The following is an 8,514-nucleotide window of genomic DNA, read 5'->3' on the forward strand; positions in this document are numbered from 1 at the left end:
TCGTATGATGCGATGCGTACGTGCGATGTCTATGATGAAGTGCTGACGAATCAAAAACTTAAAGGTCCTACGGCATGATTTTCCATGTTTCGCTGTCTTAACCTGCAGTGTTAAAACAATGTATTATCACCTTAAACGTCACCCAAAGCTTAAAAAAAAGAAAAGAAAAAGAGAGGCATATGCATCTAGTATTTTCATGAAAATGGAACTCCACAGTTGTGAAAAGGAATTTGTTCGCTACACAAGAACAGCAATTAGCATCTCAGCCTTAGGTTACAGTGGAGGAATGTATGAGCATTATTACCTTTTCTTGTTCGTGGAGAAGAAGTTTTCTGCCTTCTCACATCTGTACACGTTAACACAGGAGTATACAGAAAATATATATCTGTATATAGGGTGAGGAACTGAAAGACAACATAACCCAGAACGCTGCACAGTTGCAAGTAATGAGCATGTTTGCCAAACGGCTGTAATCTTTGTTGTGGTGGTTCGTGGCACTGCTCACTTTCATATTTTGGAAGTGTTGGCCTGTTCGAAAACAGAGGGTTTGTCATAGTCTGCAGGTTTTTGGTCGGAATAACTCCGAAAGAGAGCTTTCCCTCATTCTCAAATCATTATAGGATGATCTGGAGGTAACCAAGATTAAAAATTAAATGACTGGAATTAATCCCAACATGTTTTATGTGGTGTCTATGCTAGGAACAGAATAGGAAATGACATAATTGTACCATTTCTGCTGTGAAACTGGAATGTTTTACATCCTGAACCAATGCAGCTATTTCATGCCCTGTCATGAGATCAGGCTGCAGTAATCTGCACAACATCGGCGTCCTTCAGAAGTCACGCAGGAGAATTTATGTGAACCTTTGTGAGGAAGGGTTACTACATTTAAAAGAACAATAAATAACTTGCTGAAGTGTAAGTGAAAGTGGTGAGCTGTACGCTGATTGACTAAAGTTAAACCCTGCTTCAGTCTAAAGGTCGATTAAAAGATCAGAATTTGTCAGTCATTTAAAATTATTTCAAAATGATCAACACATATACAGCAGAGTACAGTACGATACACATTTTCAGGGTGGAAGTTAAGCCTGTGAGCTCAGTTTTGACAGTTCAGCTGTGCGTTAATCGAGGCCGTTTCCCTGTTCGTGTTTTCTACCGTATGAGTGCGACGCATTCCTGAGAAATCTGCACGTGACTATTTACTTACACTGACTTATCTCCTCAGGATAATATCACCTTATCAGCGAGTCAACTTACATGTAAAAAGCCAAATAACATGAACATAAAGCATATTGACATGATGAATGGTTGTGAGAGGATGACTAGCACATACCGTTCATTACAAAAAAAAAAAAGGAAAACGCAGCAGAAGGCCAGAGAGAGACATCTCAGCTCCATTCGAGCAAACTTCCTACTTTGTATCTTAAATGGTATTGTAATCCTCTCTATGAGCCATTTTGTAAAAGCATAAACCCGTATTTATCTCAGATTAATTAGATTAAAGATGTTCTAAAGCTCCCTTTGGTGTAGAACGCCCATGAAGCATCCCTTTTCGCAGCAGAGAAACCCCAGTAGATGCCTCCTGACGATCACTTTTTGTAGATTAAGGGATTGTTATAAATTGGTCATTTGGCTGATTGTTCATTTTCCTAATTAGTCACCGGCGAGGAATTAAAGGCTTTCCTTCAGTGACCCTCAATTACAGTAATGGGTCTTGTCACACAAGTTGAATTAGATCATTCACACACGTGCAAGACAAAATACACATTATCAGGCAGAAGTATTGCATTTTGTTTGTGGAGATTAAGCATTAGAAAAATGCATCGTAGCGCTGATTTTACCACCCACTGGCTATTGCAAAGTGAAAGTTCGGCTGCAATCAGAATCAGAAAGAAGAACAAATAAAAAAAACCCTCCCCGGAAGCAGCAGATTACGGAACTTCACATGCTTCTGTCTCTCAGCTACGTTCCGTCTTCAGTGATGGTTTCAGGGATTTTTGTACGCACCAGCACAGCAAACCTGACGTTATCCGGCTACCAGGATCTAATGCTTTCTTTCTAAATAACTATCAAAGATATTTAGAGATTTTGCAACGGCATCTGACATAATTCCCCACAAGATAAGCAGAGACAATTGCTTCAACATGCTCATCTTCTAGCATAGATACATGTTCTGCTCTCAACATCTTTTAGAAATCATTCTATTTATGAAACAAAAATGGAACCAGTATAACCACTGATGTGGGGTATGATATCCAATAGCAAGAAGCCATTAGTATGAATTTTTCTATCCACATAAAAGTGTAATAGGTTCCCTCGTGGCCCACGCACCACATCTCCACCTAATTTCAGGAATAATCTGCGTTTTTTTGTTTGTTTCTTTTGCATTTTCTTGCCGACAGGCAGTACTCGAACTCGTACATCCACGTTTTTGAAAGCCTTCTTCACTCTAAATCCTGGACCTAACGGTGACCCCTCCTTTTAAAATGCAATCAAATTATAACACTGTTTGTTTGCATCAAGATGAATGGAACCAAAAATCAAAACTAAAGCCAGAGTTAATTCTCTGAAATGCCAAACTAAGCCTCCCCCCGAAAAAAAAAGACACCAAGCACACTGAATCCTGATTCATGTAAGTAACAGGTTGGTGCGCTCTATTAGTTTAGTGTGCTGCTGGGACGTCACACACCCCAGCTGTCCATGCCTCCTACTGTCATCATCTGTCAGATAACACGGGGCGGCAGCTTAACAAGGAGCTCTGTATGAGAGACCGTGTCGCCCGACCTCTCAAAGACGCTGGCAGACTTTGCTCAGCTTGGCCTAAATGTTCAGCAGTCTCCCCTCAAACCTGAGCTTGTTTAGCTGCTGGCACCCGAAGGCGTCACTCAGATGTTTGCCAGTTGGGCTGAAGTGTGCCCGCAAAGCACACACACGCGGCAGCGTCGCTACCAGTGCTCGTGCCCTCACCTTGTCTACCTTGGCACTTTCTGAGTTTGATGAGAAAAATGGCCCATTGCAAGCGACAAGTCAAGTGCCAGACAGCATATTTATACATCTTAATTAGCAATAATGACGCCCAGTACCTGCCAACTATCTGATGGCAGCGGTTACTGTGTTGCGTTTGTGTACACTAGACTGTGTGTCTGTTGTTTGGCTGCTACTTAAACCAAAATGACATGAAATAAATAGGTGACGGGATCCTGTTTTTTTTTTTTCTTCTTCTTTTTTCTCTTTCTCCATCAGAAAGCATAACGCCTCAGGATGAAAATATTTACTGTGTAAAAGCCTGTTATATAACTTAATAACACATCTACAGATAGCTTAAAAACCACAGCATACCTCAGATTTGTAGACGATGAGCGAGCAGGAAAGGATCATTAGTTGGTCTTCTGTATTGTCATGGAATGGATCATTCAGTTTAAGGGAGCTGTAAGAACATGACACGTAACTGCAGGAGATTCCGACTATGTTTAAGGTCCCCGTGATTTGAGGCCATGCTTGATTACAAACACGTTTAGATCTGTCAGGCACAATAAATATGAGCCCTGCGCAGCAAGACAGTTATTATGAAGTTATGAAAACAAGTTCCACAGATATATATATATATTTATATTTATTTATTTTTACCGTGAAATAGGCTACAGCCATCCTCCTGACGTCTGGATTTATGGCCTGGTAATTCCCCTCTGGAGTAATTTGGCTGGTACATCTGCAGCTTAGCAGCATTCCAGCAGAGTTCTCCTGCGCTGTGAAGTCAGGAGATGACTGATTGATTGATTGTATTACTCTAGTTTTAGCATGGCTTTGCTGAGCAATAGCAGTGAAATTCTAATGTGATCTATCCAACAAGCAGCCCGCGCGCCTCTAGGTGTGCCTGCCATGATCATCACAAATCATAGCCGAAGAGTAGATTTTGCAAAAAAATGACACGCAGCAATAACTTTCAACTGCAACAGATAGTGTTTTAGATCACAGGACATGAAGTTTATCCTCTTCACACACATAAGTTATATGTCGGATTCAATCACCAGTATGCAATCGTTACTTTTTGACGGCTTCTTTTCTGGTCTTTTACAACGTGGTTCCTCTTTTGTGAAATAGTCACCTTATGCTTGATTATTTTACGATTCTACCAGACTATGATTAATAGGTCTCAAAATATCTTTCACAATCGACTGATCCCTTGACGTACCCTTTATGAGGAAAATTACAGGTTAAAATGGACCAGATACAAACCTTTGCTCTGCTGATGGAGCATGTTCCAGAAATGTGTCCAGTCACCAGCTGGCCCAGTGGTGCTAAAGGCTCTGCCTGTTCCTTAAAACAGCCTGTGAAGCATACCAAATGTAAAGTCTGCATTTGAATTTACAAAACAGCAATCTACCATTCATGTTTCTTTTGTGGCAAAACTTATCAGAGGGTAATGAACCTGCTCAGAACTGGACTTAAGTCCAGTAACTTTCATTTATTTTGGGGCTGCTGAGTCACACAGGAGTAACTTCGATGTGTCAGCACAGCAAACAACAGGCAGATGTAAATATTAAAGCAACATTAATACGTCAATAAACACCCAGTCTGTCTTTCATTTTAAAGTAGCTAGCGCGTGGCTAATTAGCATACGAATGCAGACGTCATTACCGACGCTATTATCCGATCTATGGTTATATTTATGCGTGAAACACGTTGTTTATTTTTCTAGCATGATGTAAAAAATAAATAAATAAATAAATAAATAAATAAATGATAAAGCAAGAATTTTTTGTGCTGATGTAAACTCACCAAGATACAGGTGCCTGGATCCACCTGTGAAATTTAATACAACAGTTTTGCCATAAATTGAAGCTCAATTACGTCATCAAGTTTTGATATTTTCCGCTTCTATTTATGTCAGAAAGGTGACAATTCAATTCCTCTTGTAATTGAAGTCATAGTGGTGGTGATGCAAGGAGCAATTAACAGTTCCTAGCATTTAGTCTGTCCCATAAAAAAACATTTAAGTGCACAGTATTTTACAATATCCGGCTGATTGAATTATACATGACTTAGCGTTGGGACACCCACTTAAACTCAGCCTTGTCTTTTTTACATCACTAAAAGAAATTAATTAAAGTTTTTTTTTGTTTAACTTTTTTTTTTTTCCAAACAAGAGTTTTTACATTTAATTGAATTATTTATATTTTAAAAATTCCAACATCATAGGTAAAATACTTACAAGAAAAAGTAATAAAATTGTTCCTTGGAGTTTGCTGGCAACACATATTTGAACTTGTAATGTTGTACACTTTAACTAACAATTTCTCCAAACAAAAGTTGTGAGCAAGTCAAAAGCCTCGTTAGCCAAAACTAGGTAAAACAAACAAAAGGTTTAGCTAGCAACAACTAGCTAATGTAGCAAACGGCTAGTTAAGTGCTGACTAGAGTCTGTAGAGCTACATTCATATAACTTTCATATAACTTTACCATAATATCAAATTATATATTAAATATATCTCAAAAAGCAGTAGTGACATAAATGGCTTTGTATCTTCTTCCTGTACACATACAGTATGTTGCTAACCGTGAAATGTGACATTAACTATCATTGGGGTTAGGGTTAAGAATTCCATTTTAAAACTGAAAACTTCTCAGAAGAAGCACAAAGTTTTATATGCAACACATACAAAACTCAAAGAAATTACAGAGAAAAAAAAACACCTGTAGTTTATGAACACACACTGATGTAAGCTCTGACACCAACTTAAAATGAGTTTTCATCCTGTAACCATTCACTTACGTTATCTGCAAGGTACTCTGGATTCATTTGAAAGTTCTAAAATGTAGAAGCTAAATGTCAAGTATCGGAAAGGCATACTACAAGAAAAAAAAATATCTAAAAAGGAAAAAAGGGGGGGGGATTGGTAAAGACCAACTTATTGCAGGTTACTTGATGCTTCATCACTGTGTAAGTTAAAGTAACATTTTTGACCATGAATGCCAAGTTCAGATTTTTTTAAAAAGACAAAAAATATTTAATTATTAATATTTACAATGCCTGTAAGCAAATAAAAGTTTGATTTTATTTATCAGGAACATTGAGAACAGGATATTGGTGAAGATTATGAAAGGTTTTTTTTTTCTGTAAGTAAACAGAATAAATTAATTTTTTATGTTCATCGAAAGAAACTAAAGCCTTCTTGTATCTGTGCAACTTTTTGTCTACATCTTTTGCCCTTGCTTGCTCTTCAGTGTCAACAGATTCTCTCTTCTTGGTTGTCGTCTGGCTTTGTTCACCTGATACAGGACGCGTGGCAGCTATCAGAGGAAGACAATACCATCAATACAATGCATAACACGGTGATCCCAAGCACGTTTGACAGCTGATTTAACTCAAGCATCTATTCAGATTAGTTAATTAGGCAACAAAGAGTCCTGCTTCAGATCTATGGGTGGGGTCCGATACTCTTGGGAGTCGAAGAGGTTAAACTTGACATCTGGCCCACGATCATCCATCCAAGTTCAGGCCAGCTGCCCAAATAGGTCTGGTTTTCTCCCTAAAAACACCTCATCCATCTGCTGAATTTCTTGTCATATGAGTTTCTCCATGATTGCCTAAGGCACTTTCATTCACAGACGCGTGCAGGGTGACACTGATCCCCGCTTTGACGCCCATCCATATTTAAAGGGGTGTGCAGGTGACCTGTGGGTGGCTCTTCCTGGCACGCTTGGGCTATTGCTGCGCCTTCAGAATCTTACACAGCACATTTGTCTAATTTTTCCTCAAATTACAGCAATGTGATATAATCCACAAGGAGCTGATGGGCATCAATTCAGGAGGCACTCAGATGACACGTGCCACTGCCGCACTGAAGATGGGATCTGTGAAATTCAATCTGTTGATGAATGAGTAAAGATGACAATGAGAATGCCAATTAACTTATGAATACAACAGGTGACACCTACATAAAGCCCCAATTACACGCTTATTTGTATTCAGTGTTTGCCGAGGCTACACTGTAGGCTAAGTTACAGGAAGATTAAAAAAAAAAAAAAAAAAGTGATGATGTATCCTCCAAAGAGTTATCTTAAAATCAACTTGATGAACAAGCCAGCTTCTTAACAGCATAATATAGTTTCAGGCACCTGTATCACTGAGAGATTTAATCTAACAAATTAGAACTTGGCTGTAAGCAATTTTGTATATTGCTTGCGTCCATGGTTACCACCGTTGTGTATTCTGAAGCTGGGGTGCGCACTGGCAGCTGCTGCACCGTCAAGACGCACCTCTTCAGGGACGACTAGATTGAGGTGACAGGGGAGGGGTCATGTTTTAACCTGCTTCATGGCCGGAAGACGGGGAAGCGAACCAAACAACAAAAGCATCAGCTGGTAAAGCGCACAAGCGCTTCTTGTCCCATGCAATTTCACACAGTCTTGCTGCAAACATAGGCAAATTAAAGAGGAGTTTTAACAAAGAATTTAGCTACTCGGCTGTCAAATGATGCTACTTCTCTCTTTTACCAGGAGGGCATGGGAATCTTTCAAGAACAAAGAGCTGCTTGTGGCAGAGAAGAAAACCAAAGCTCAACTCAAATCAGCACAATTAGGAGCACTAATTGAGGTTCAACTGCCAGTCAGATCAGTTAAGTAAGAGATGAATTTCATTTCTTCCCAGGAACAATGAGCCAGGTGTTAAAAGAAAGGAACAGCGATCCACACGAGAGAAGATTTGCATCCGATTTACATCGTTATGGTTAAATTAACCGGATCTGCTTTAAAATATTGTTCTAACACAACCCCCCGCGAAAAAAAAGGTGAGAGGGTATGGAAGCTGCAAAGAACAGTAGTTTTGACCTTAACTTTGACTTTATTACTGTCGTTATGCCATCGAGATATTCCATGTTTTGTTCACTTCACTTCATTCTTCAATTTTATATCCATTCCTGCATTTCAGTCCTGCAACAAAACAAAACAGCTGGGATGGGGCTAATAATGAGGTTAGGTTCAAAAAGATTTCATGTCATTTCAAACAGTCTTTTAGGAGTAATGATGGGCAGAAAATCTCTAGTTTTCTTAGACAGATGTGTGAAACCCCCCCCAAAAAGACATCAAAATATTCAATAACAAGTATCTATATAGAGATAGAGAGATAGATTTATAGAATTATCGGAATCTGGAGGAATTTTAGAGCATAAAGGGCAAGGGCACAGGCCTGAGATAGACACCCATGAGGCCTCAGATGGCACTGCATGAAGAATGACCACTTATCATTGTACCAAATGCCATTTCAAGCTTTTTCTTTAAAAAACAAACAAAAAAAAAAGAAGCCTCATGAACCTTGTCCATCAACTTCTCTGGGCTCGGGGGCATCTGGGACGGACCATCCCACCCCACAGTGGAAACGTAGGCTGTGGTCAGACCAGTCAGTAAAGGAAGAAGTTAATGCAGAGTTCTTTCATTACAAAAGGCATGACTGAGAAGGAAAATGGTCTGGCCTGAAGGCCCCCCAACCTGTTTCTGATAAGAGACAACTACGAT

Source organism: Odontesthes bonariensis, chromosome 2, assembly GCF_027942865.1.
Source record: "Odontesthes bonariensis isolate fOdoBon6 chromosome 2, fOdoBon6.hap1, whole genome shotgun sequence".
Lineage (NCBI taxonomy): Eukaryota > Metazoa > Chordata > Actinopteri > Atheriniformes > Atherinopsidae > Odontesthes > Odontesthes bonariensis.